General features: G+C 37.6%; 1 long non-coding RNA gene across 3 annotated transcripts; it reads right to left on the minus strand.

Annotated features, from left to right (window-relative positions):
- On the minus strand, positions 7,140–11,224 carry LOC104787638. Of its 3 annotated transcripts, XR_002038208.1 has the most exons (8): positions 10,734–11,224; positions 10,455–10,555; positions 9,940–10,257; positions 9,443–9,780; positions 8,375–9,341; positions 8,195–8,272; positions 8,003–8,078; positions 7,140–7,939 (listed from the first exon to the last, which is right to left on the minus strand). It is a non-coding gene; the product is annotated as an uncharacterized LOC104787638 (long non-coding RNA). The 3 variants fall into 3 exon arrangements; XR_767996.2 differs by having other exon boundaries at positions 8,003–8,272; XR_002038209.1 differs by having other exon boundaries at positions 8,003–8,272; positions 9,427–9,780.

A 12,183-nucleotide genomic window follows, 5' to 3' on the forward strand; every position in this document is an offset into this window, starting at 1 on the left:
TGATTTCTGATCCTTATTTAAAAAAATTAATATAAATTTCCTAAAAAATTCAAAAAAATAAACCATATTTAACAGAGAAAATGGTAATTTCATCTTTAGAGAAATAATAATTGAATATATATATATATATATATATATATATATATATATAATTATTTCATATATATCAAATTTGCTAATTAAGCATATAAAATTATATCAACAAAAACCATCAATCTACACATATTAATATAATACTAAATCATTAACTCTAATAATTATGTGCCACTACAATTATAATGAGAAATCAAATTTTTGGTCCAACGTAAATGGTGAAATGGTTTTATAAGAAAAAGAAAAAAATCTAAACAGATTTTAAAATAATTTCTAAAAGTCTCTAATGTCAAATTATTTGTTTGAATTTTACACGTAGAAATAGTGAACACGGCATTTGATTCTTTGAGATCAACTCTCTTTTTTCAATCAATAAAGAAGTCCGTGAGAACTTTTTGTTGTTCGTGGACATTGAGTCACTCTTTCCATTAGGATTAGATAAATACACCACTACCTCTCTTTACTTTTACTTTTCTTCATCCTATCTTACAATCTTTATCGATCAATACATATGGATCATCCAAAGGCTTCTGATCAAGTTACATCCAATTGGTCAAAAATTCCTCTTCTTGGTTGCATCATGGACACTCTCGTTCATCTTTTTACGATCTTTCCTGACGAACAAGGCAAAGAGGTCGTCGACACGGCGGTAGCGGAAAATCGTGCAGCTCAAAAACACTTTAGGCAACTCAACTGTGTTAAACTCAATTAGCCTTGATGATAAGTCTTTCTTAATATCTTTGGTTTTCTTGTCTTGCTTTATATCTCGAAAGCACCATGCCAGTTTATAAATACAATCTCTAGATCGATATATTATATATAAGATTAGTTGCGGAAGACAAGAATTCTATATGATATATGCTCTTGCATCAATGAAAAGTATTTTCTCCTTGAAGCAAAGAAGAAGAGTATGCATGCCTTCATTTATTAAAAAATCCGACACCTAGTATTGAAGTCTCCTTAATCTTATGGGACAACAAACTTATTTTATTTTCGTTAAATATATATACTGAAGTCTCCTTAATCTTTTGCATTCAAGTATGTTATACCAATTTTTATAAATATATAGATTTGATTAAAAATATGTGTTTTCATGTTTGAGGCTTTCAAATTATCTAAAAGAAATATTGTTTTCGAATCTTAGTATAGCTGATAGACAAGACATTGTTTCAATCTTGTAAATTTTTTTTTTTTCTTTTTTTTGGTCAAAAGTTTCAATCTTGTACATAATACTAGAAAGCCATGGTAAAAGAAGTTTTTTGTTTTGGTCTATAATAACTTGAGATAAAAACTAGAGTAGGTTAATTTAGTCACATTCATATCGTCAAAATAACAATACCAGAATTTATCAAATTACCGAAAACATATTTTGTGGTTAAACTTTAAAAATTTTCTGTACTTAGCCACATATGGTCAGGAAAATACTTTTTGACTAATAGCTCATGACTAGCAGTAGATCAGTGGTTGTATTTGCTACATAGACACATGGTGTCATAAAAGACTCTGGATAATTTGTTAATCTTTTAACCTGGGTCCGACATGGCTGTCTTAGGTAGGCTGGAGAAGCGATCGATTTGGCTCGGTTTAATCTCGAATTTTGGAAAATCAATTTGTTTGGTTAATTGAACCAAATTAAAATATTGGTCACTTTGATTTGGAAGCCACAAATATGGTTTGGTTTTAAGTGGGAAAATTATTACCAAATTTATACCGAAATTCAACAATTTGATCAGCTAAATGAACCTAAGAAGCAACAATCGAGAGAATTTAATGGAACAAGTGCAAGAGATTTCGCCGGTTAAAGAAGGACAACGCACAAGAGCACCAAAAAAAAATGTTGAGCATTTAGAACAGTTGGATACGATAAATCAAGACCCGATAGTTGATGTTAGAAACAACGACCATACATGAAATACGGATGGACATGTGCCTTAACAAGCACGAAGGCAACCATGGGCTATTTTTCATTCTCCCGTAGTGATAAGTCTCATGTATAGAAATATAATTTTCTTACAATGCTATAACCTCATGGCTACATTGCAAGAGTGTCTTCTTGAAAAAGTTCTTCTCCCCCTCACATACGGATCAGCTTAGGAAAGAGATCTCAAATTTCACACAACGAGAAAACAAAGGTTTTGTGTGAAGCTTGAGAACGTTTGAAAGTATACTCGTCACAATGGCATGACCAAAAAAATTATTGTTTAGTACTCTGTGGTACCTTACTAAAATATACGTGATTTTGTGTATCACTAGCAACGAAAAAATTTTAGAATAAAATCAGACAAATAGTTGTTGCATAGAGAACTTAACAAAAAGGTATACCAGAAAACATCAAGATACACAAAGAAAGAAAAAACTCTCCCAGACACGTTTTTCTAGGAGGACAAAAGGAAGTATGGAAGTTTTTATTATCCAGATCTCACCAAATTCTGGTTTCTAATAACGGCTTTATCCAGCGGTTCCTCTATCAAACTTTTAAAACCCGCTGGATACTTCTTCCCCCCTCCCCCCCCTCCACCAAACTCTCTTCTCCGACGTCGGAATCCCTAGCTGTGAACTGCCTTTGAGCCACTGCATCTTGTTGGACCTCAATTTATTTAAGCTTAGTGGGTTTAATAAAATTGAATTGTGTGAATGAGAAATTAGACCTTAATGGTTTGGTGAGGAGTGGGTCAGATTGAATAGAGTCAAAATTCTGTTTCACGTCTCCGTGAGACTCGGTCTCTTTGGTTTCGTGATCAAGTGGAGAGTTGGATTTCTTTGAGAGATCATCGCTTCTTCACGTCGCCCACCTCCTAGATTTGCGATGGACTGGATAGAGTTGTGGAGAATCAATTTCAAACCCAAGTCATCCAAGTCCTCTATATATACTCATCGAGTTCTTCTCTTGCAAAACAGTGAATTGACGAAATCAATCGCTTGTTCTCACACACAGCAAAAGCACAAAACATCCAACAATCTCTCTCACAAAGTAAGTGTCATTTCGAGAGTATCGTAGAGTGTACTTCGTATAGAGCCGGTGTGTTTGAGTGATTAGCAAACCCGGTTGTGATTGGTTGTATCCTGGGACTCTTGTAACCACTAATCCCGTCGCACTACGGGGGTTTCAAAGAGTTAAGGAAAGAGATTTTGGTTTCGCCTCCATTCTTCCCTTAACGTTTGTGTGTTTTCTCATAATCAATACCTCTTACGTAGTGGGGCAAATTTCTAGCTCCTACATTCTTAACTCTTTGAATCTGTTGTTGTTTTATAAACATCTAACAGATTGATTTGAGATTTCATAAACGTTTAAGGAGAAGTTGTGTGTGTAATCACAATTTTGTTTACCACAGTTGAGATTTCATTTATTTTTTTGGAAAATAGAGAACATTAATCAAGGGTGAAACCGAGTTGTGCAACAATAATAAAATATCCAAAGTGGTTTGACTACTGTTGTGGTGTTTTAGCTCATAAGCGTCTGAGACTTAGTGGGATACTTGTGTTATTTATTTATTTTGCAACTTAAAACAATTTAACTTGACAAGTTTAGTTTTGCGAAACCCATATGGTCTTGTTGGTTTTTGTGTTTCTTTGCATATAATATTTATTTAGTGTTGTTAAAGTCACTACATGATTTTAAATAATTTTCTGAACAAAGCTTTGTGGTTTGTGTTTCAGACATGGCTGGTGAAAATTTGAATGTGTCCAACGTTAATGAGGTCACCGAGACCACCACCAATGAGACTGGGACTGAAATCTAGTTTTGTACTCTTACTCCGCTGAAAGTAGCGGTACTTGAGCTGATGACTACTTGTGCTATAAGCATAGGATGGATGCCAGAAAGGTTTGGTGGGAACGGGTTCAAGGCGTGGCAACAGAAAATGTGTATCCTTCTGACCATGTTGAACCTAAATAAGTATGTGAAAGAGGACGCACCAGTTCTCTCACCGGAGAATAAGGATCCGCTCTACCTTGCCAGCGTGAATACGTGGAGCCATGCAGATTTTCTTTGCAAGAGTTGGATTCTGGGTTGCTTGACAGACCCGTTGTACATTGTATACAATAAGGTCAAAACTTCTAAAGACCTTTGGGATGCTTTAGAGAAAAGGTACAAGGTCGAGGATGCAGGCTTGCTAAAATATGCTACGGCAAACTTTTTTGACTTTAAAATGGTTGATTCAAAACCGATCATGGAACAAGTGGAAGCTCTGCAATTTCTTAAGAACGAGATAGATTCTGCGGGGATGTTGATTAGTGAAATTTTAATGGTCAATCATCTCATTGAAAAACTCCCTCCAAGTTGGTTGGATTTCAAGAATTATCTTTTTCATAAGAAAAATGTTATTTCCCTCGAAGACTTAATTGTCAAACTGCAAGTTGAATCACTAATCCGCATCGAGAAAAATGTGGACGTGGTGTAGCATGCATAATAATGGATTTGTTTGTGATGGATTATCTAAGGTGTCTACAATAATGATGTAACTGAGGCTTTCCACCTCGAAGAAGAATAAGTTGTATTCTCGAAAGAGAAGAATAAGTTGTAGTTGGTTTCTCTTTTCTTAATAATGGAAATTTTCATTTAGTTTTCATTTGGTGAAGTCTTCAAAAATGCAAAGTGAGTTAACGTGAGATTTGCATGAGACTTACGTCGTAGCATGACTCTCAGAAAACGCCATCACCAACATGAGAAAATGGAAAAACATATATATATATATATATAATTCACATGAATTGATGTGATTTAATTTTGTAAATCTCTTTAATGATTGTACAAAATATTTTTTATTTATGTGGCAAAGAATATGAAATGTTGAAGGGTTAATCTATAAAATGTGGGGGGAAGCGTTGCTTACCACAAATAATAATCTCAACATGATACCACATAAAGTTATTAGAGAATTTATTATTTTGGATAAAGCTCAAGAAGCTATGTGAATTTTTTTTTGAACTTTGTGGATGATTTCCTGAAGTAGGAAAAATCAGTGTCAATATTATGTGTACACTATTATAGCAATCAGCTATTTTTTTTGGACACTGAATAAATGATTAAATCATTGGATTATCAAGAGGAATGGGTAGCCTAGAAATATAAATTCAGCTTGGTGGAAACCCAATCTATGTGATTGGAGATCCCAAGATCTAGGTTAAAAAGGGACAGAGTTAGAGTTGAACACTGTAAGACTATGTCTATACCCAGTTCCTAAAGATAAAATTAAACAGTGTTACCTGTAAGAGTTGAGGTTAAGCGTTAGCTTTTAATGACATACCATAGTTTTGAGATATTCCTGGAGTATTATAGGATGCTTCTAAAAACATAACTGATGGGAGGTCACCTAGTGAGTGTGAAATAGGACCGTTTCTAGGAGAATGAAAGAGATGCTATATTCTCCAAGTTCACTCATGAACCCAGGAATGTCCAAGGCCAAAATGGACACAATAGAGAACTAAATCTCTACGAGAAAGTGTTTTTGTGCGATACCTGTTGTCTAGGTTTACATTAAAATCTGGTTGGTTCAAGACATCATGTTCACCTCCCGGCCAAGTAAGTCCGACAGATATTAAAAATGATTGGTTCAAAGCTGAAAAATGCTACCTTTCAGATACAATAACATTTTCGTATACTCTCGAACGTCTGTCTAGTTTAGTCTAAGTTGTGTCTAGTCTAGCCTAGTCTAGTTAGTAAAAGGTTTTTTGAGTCTTCCTATGTATAGTTTGTAATTCCTATTCATGTGGGGGATTGTTGGACCTCAATTTATTTAAGCTTAGTGGACTTAATAAAATTGGATTGTGTGAATGAGAAATTAGACCTTAATGGTTTGGTGAGGAGTGGGTCAGATTGAATAGAGTCAAAACTCTGTTTCACATCTCCGTGAGACTCGGTCTCTTTGGTTTCGTGATCAAGTGGAGAGTCGGATTTCTTTGAGAGATTGTGGCTTCTTCACGTTGCCCACCTCCTAGATTTGCGATGGACTGGATAGAGTTGTGGAGAATCAATTTCAAACCCAAGTCATCCAAGTCCTCTATATATACTCATCGAGTTCTCTTGCAAAACAATGAATTGACGAAATCAATCGCTTGTTCTCACACACAGCAAAAGCACAAAACATCCAGCAATCTCTCTCACAAAGTAAGTGTCATTTCGAGGGTATCGTAGAGTGTAGTTTGTATAGAGCCGGTGTCTTTGAGTGATTAGCAAACCCGGTTGTGATTGGTTGTATCATGGGACTCTTGTAACCACTAATCCCGTCGCACTGCGGGGGTTTCAAAGAGTTAAGGAAAGAGATTTCGGTCTCGCCTCCATTCTTCCCTTAACGTTTGTGTGTTTTCTCATAATCAATACCTCTTACGTAGTGTGGCAAATTTCTAGCTCCTACATTCTTAACTCTTTGAATCTGTTGTTGTTCTATAAACATCTAACAGATTGATTTGAGATTTCATAAACGTTTAAGGAGAAGTTGTGTGTGTAATCACAAGTTTACCATAGTTGCGATTGGGTAAAAACCATAGCTTGAGAGTCTCGAACCTGTTTTGTTCTTGTGGGAAAGGAAAAACAGAGTGTGTGTTGATTATAACTCAGTGTAAGATTGTTATTTTAAGGCTGAGTTAAAGCTGCAATTGGTTTAGATTTCTGGTTTTGTAAAACCTGCTGCTTGCATATTGTTTATTTGCTATTGAGAATTGCGATTCTAAAAGCTTTTGTGAAACCAATTGTTGTGTTATTCAAAACATGCAGTTTGCCTTTGTGTTGCATTCATAAACTGCAGAATTTCTGGTTTGGATTTATTTGCAAATTAAAAACTCATAAATAGACACAGTGTCTTGGTTTTTAAGTTTCTTCAAATTGAAAGTTAAAGAGATTTATTATCTCTTGCTTTTGAGAGTTTAACAAGAACTGCAACTTGGTTGTGCGATAATTAAAATATCCAAAGTGGTTTGACTACGTGTTTAGCACACAAGCTTGTTATTTATTTTGAAACTTTATATAGTTAAACGTGAACCAGTTTGGTTTTGCGAAACCTATGTTCTTTTTTTTCTTGTGTTTAATTGCAATTTTCTAAGGAATCAAGTGTTGTTGATTTATTCACTTGATTATCAGAGTCATCTCACGACTTGATATATTGTTCTGAAAAAAGCTTTGTGTTTGTGTTTCAGACATGGCCAGTGAAGACTTGAACGTCTCCACCGGAGCTGACTTGTGTGCGGTAGTCACAGAGGTTAACTTTGCCGAGAGCCATCCAAAGACGTGGTGGTTTGATACCGGTGCAACTAGGCACATTTGCTTGGATAGGTCGATGTTTTAAACCTACAAGAAAAATGAGAGTGACGAGAGACTTTTCATGGGAAACTCCGCCACCTCAAAGGTTGAAGGTTACGGGAAGATTGTCTTAAAGCTTACTTCTGGACATGAGCTCACTTTGACGAATGTAGTTCACGTACCAGAGATGCGTAAGAACTTAATCTCCGGATCTCTCCTTAGCAAGCATGGATTTACTGTTAATTTAGATACGTATAAGCTTGTACTTTCCAAATATGGGTTGTATTTGGGTAAGGAATTTGTTCGTGATGGGTTGTTTAAGATATCTGTTGGAGCGGTTGCTCGTAACAAAAATGCAGCTCCTACACATCTGCCTTCAGATCACCCCTCCAAAGGTAGTTTTTTGTTTTCCTTAGCTTCAAAAGTTTAACCCTGTTTACCTGTGTTACTGCCTTGTTTAAAAATCTCACTTGCTAAGTGAGTAACCTGTGTTCTCAAAACCATCCCTCCATCACCCTGACCTTCCTGCTACTGAAGTGCTCGAACCATGGATAAGAGGATGCCATATCACCTGAAAGGGAAAAACATTGAGGGCGGTTTCTCTCCCCCTACCTGTAAAAGAATCAGAGCACCGGACCTTGATACTTCAAAGCTGATTGAGGAAAACTCTCTTACCTTAATGGGTCGCCTTACAAACCCACCGGTTCAAAGACTATGGTCTCTTTTTCCATTCCTCTCAAATCATTGGAACCTTCGAGGTAAAGCTTCAGGTTCAGTCCCAAGCTAATGAAGAAGATATGCAGAAAGTGCTAGACAATAGACCATACCACTTCGACCAGTGGATGGTTATCATTCAAAAATGGGAACCTGTTATATCGGAGACTTTCCCATCAAAGATTCCTTACTGGATTGATATCCAAGGACTCCCAAAACACCTCTGGCTTCCTGAAATGGTGAAAACAATTGGTGAAGAGCTCGGAGAACTTTTGGACTAAGAGATTACAACTTCGACAGTAAAAATTAAGGTCCTCATTGATGGCTTACAACCTCTGGTAAAGGAGACAATAGTCGAGTTTAAAGATGGCAGTGAAGCCCTGATCTCCTTCCGCTACAAAAACCTCAAAAACTACTGCTCCTTTTGTAATAGACTATCCCATGAAAAGAAAGTTTGCCCAGGGTTTTTAGCGGCATCTGAGAGACAAGAGGAGCTGATCCCCCAAACAAATGCTCCAGGAAAGAGTGAACCCCAGCGGAACTACTACACCCCTTGGGACAATTTTAGGGCACCACAAGTTAGTCAGAACGGACAGAGGACTCTAGAGACAACTCAGGTGAACCATCATTCCAAATAAAGCCCCACGAATACATTTCGTCACCAATAAAACTCTCGAGGGTCCTTCCATGCTTTGTCACCTTATAAACGAAGCCTGCTGGGCACCAACCCTGACAGTCACCACCATAGAGCCCTTGACTCGCGTGAAAGAAGTAGCCCTGCTTTCCCACCAAGGCCAACTGGCCGCTCCCTATCATCCTCTAGAAACGACTACTCAAGGTCACATCATAGCTATGGTGGAGGATACAAAAAGACAAATCTATGCTGGAGAGAAAATACTTAATCCGAGCTGGAAATTCTGAAACGTCCATCACCAGACGCCCCCTGGCGGAGCACACCTTGTCTTCAGCAGAAGTAACCCCTCCTCCACCTATGCCTCTTCCTTCTACTGAGGAGGTTATGGGAACCCTCCGAGAGGTAACAGTTCAATATATGAGCTGTGCTGACCCTACTGAGAGTGTTGCAAGGAAATGTAGAGTAATTCAAGGTGAAGCTAAAGGTCTAACAGCAGAAACTGCTAACAGAATTATAGAGGCGGCAATAGCATCAAATCAAAATGATAATTTGGAGCAACTGACTCCTCCTGGAACATCCCCTCTGGAAGCTGTTACGACTGTACCACTTCGGGAGACTAATCAGCTATCCAATGCCCCTGGAAAGAAAAGACGCGGGAGACCACCTCTGCAAAAACCACAAAACAAAAGCCCTCTTAGACTAGCAGGAGCGAAATCAAGAAAACAAAACAAGTGCCTCATTCAATCCTCACCAAAGCGGAGAAGTACCTCTGAAGCTGGACCCTCCCACCGTGGAGAAAACAGTAAGAATGGTAACGGTGCACCACAAGGAAAGCTAATCCCAGATAATGGTGAAGAAGAAGGTGGATTTTCACAATCCACCTTATCCTCTTCCTTAAAGTTACTAAGCTGGAACTGTTGTGAGCTGGGGAACCCTACAACAGTTCAATGCCTCCGGGAGTTTCATTCCAAAATCTCACCGGAAGTCTTGTTCCTGATGGAGACGAAGAACCCAGATGAAAAAAGTCTTAAGCTCCTTACAATGGTTGAACTACCCTTCCCACCTCTTGATCCCACCCCATAGCCCAGGGGGAGGAGGATTGGCCCTATTTTGGAAGCAAGAAATGGAGTTATCAGTATTGGCAAGCTGCAAAAATTTTATTGACACAAAGATTGTATTTGAAGGGAAAAGTTTCTTTGCTACCTTTGTCTACGAAGAGCCAGATCGCTCAAAACGAAAAGAAATCTGGAAGGAACTAACTAACCTGGGTTTAGAGAAAGAGGAGCCCTGGTTCTTGACACGTGATTTCAACGATATCATTGATGCCTCTGAAAAACAAAGAAGACCTCCCCGTCACGTAGGGACATTCGTAGACATACGCTCGTTCATGTCAGAATGGGACCTGTTTGACTTACGCCATTCAAGTAACTTTCTCTCATGGATAGGAAAGCGGCATGATCAGCTTGTGTTCTGTCGTCTAGACAGGGCTATGTTAAATGGAGCTTGGGCGGAATTATTCCCCTTTAGCTGCAGTGAATATTTGAGATTTCAAGGCTCTGACCACCGACCTTTGCTCACCCAACTGGACCTCACAAAGAAGAAAAAGAGAGGGATCTTCAGATACGATAGGCGCTTAAAAGAGAATGAGGAGGTTAAAGCCCTGATAAAGAAAATCTGGTCTTATAATGTACACAATGAGGTTGAGGAAAAGCTTAAACAGTGCAGAAATGCAATATCTAAATGGTCAAAGGAAAAGACAAAAAACAGTTGGGCTCTTACTGAAAGCCTCAAGGACCAGCTGGATGCAGCTATGTCGAACCCATCTCCCACCCAGGAAGATATCTCCAGACTGAATAAAGAACTGCTTTTGGCCTACAAAGCTGAGGAAGAGTTTTGGAAGCAAAGAAGCAGACAACTCTGGTTATCATTAGGAGATAAGAATACTGGGTATTTTCACTCAGTAACTAGAGGAAGATCGACTGTTAATAAATTCTCAGTACTGGAGGACAAAGCTGGGAATGCGGTGTATGAAGAAGATAAGATACTAGGTGTGATTACCTCGTATTTTGAGGACCTCTTCACCTCCTAAGGGAGCACTAGACTGGAGACAGTACAAGAAGTTATTAAACCCTGTATCTCTGAGGAAATGAACCTATCTCTCACTGCTCTACCAACTGATGCCAAAATAAAGACCGCTTGCTTCTCCATACACGCAGAAAAAGCTCCTGGACCAGATGGGTTCTCGGCTAGCTTCTTTCACACGAACTGGGATACAGTGGGGCCAAATATCATTCTAGAAGTTCAAAACTTCTTCCATTCTGAATGCCTGCAAAAGTCGATCAATGAAACAAACATCAGACTCATACCCAACGTTCAATGCCCCCAAAAGATGTCTGAATATCGACCTATTTCCCTCTGCACAATTTTCTACAAAATTATTTCGAAGGTGCTATCTAGAAGACTCCAACCAATCCTACATATATAATTTCTGAAAATCAGTCAGCCTTTGTCTCTAAGAGAGCATGATAACTCTCTAATTTATATATTTTTAGCATCCTTTTTTGTCCATATTTTGCATTGTTCATATCTCTAACTTAGCATTTGTAGGAATTTACTTTTAGACCATTTAGGGTGTTGCATTTCTGCATTTGCATGTTTTGGATGAAAACAGGTGTTAAAGAGCCAAAAAAAAGTACCTAAGGTTAGAATAAATTAGCTCTAAGTCTCTAAATAAAAAATAAAAATAAAAAAAAAAAGAGAGAAAAGATTTTGCTATAGTCTCCTAGAAAGAAAGAAAAAACATATATATTCATATTAGGAGTTTAGCAAAGAAAGAATAAAAAAAAAAAGCTAGAAGTTTAAAGTCTAAATCTTAGGGAGTAAAAAAAAAGAGTTAAAATCAAGGATGTGGGTAGTTTGATTCTAGGGGGTTTAAATAAAAAAAAAAAAGAGAATGAGAAAAGGGTAGATCATCAAGAGTTAAGCTTTGTATGCCCAAATTGTTCTCAGTCTTAGATAGTTTTCACAACTGTCTACCATTCCTTCTTTGAGAGATAACCACCCAAATAATTTGTTTGAAACCACCTCACCAAAAAGCCTTACCCTTGAAACCGATTGAGCTTGATTCACCTTCCATTTGCAAGAATTCGCCAAACACTTATTGAATGTGAAAGAGATGTTCTTTATCTTTAGTTGGAGGTTGAACTGGATCGATGCATGGTAATAAGCATAGAAAAATATTTGTAAGTATGTTGATTGATCTTAGCACCATTAAACTATCTTTAAGGACTATAGCTTGAATCCTTCGCTTAGCATATTAAGGTTATGAGTCCCCACTTTCAAACCACACCCTCTTACTTCCTTGCTAGAGACTAGCAAGATTTAAGTTTGGGGGTCTGATCACTCTCTAATTTATATGTTTTTAGCATCCTTTTTTGTCCATATTTTGCATTGTTCATACCTCTAACTTAGCATTTTTAGGTCATTAACTGTAGGAATTCACTTTTAG

Source organism: Camelina sativa, chromosome 5 (genome assembly GCF_000633955.1).
Source record: "Camelina sativa cultivar DH55 chromosome 5, Cs, whole genome shotgun sequence".
Lineage (NCBI taxonomy): Eukaryota > Viridiplantae > Streptophyta > Magnoliopsida > Brassicales > Brassicaceae > Camelina > Camelina sativa.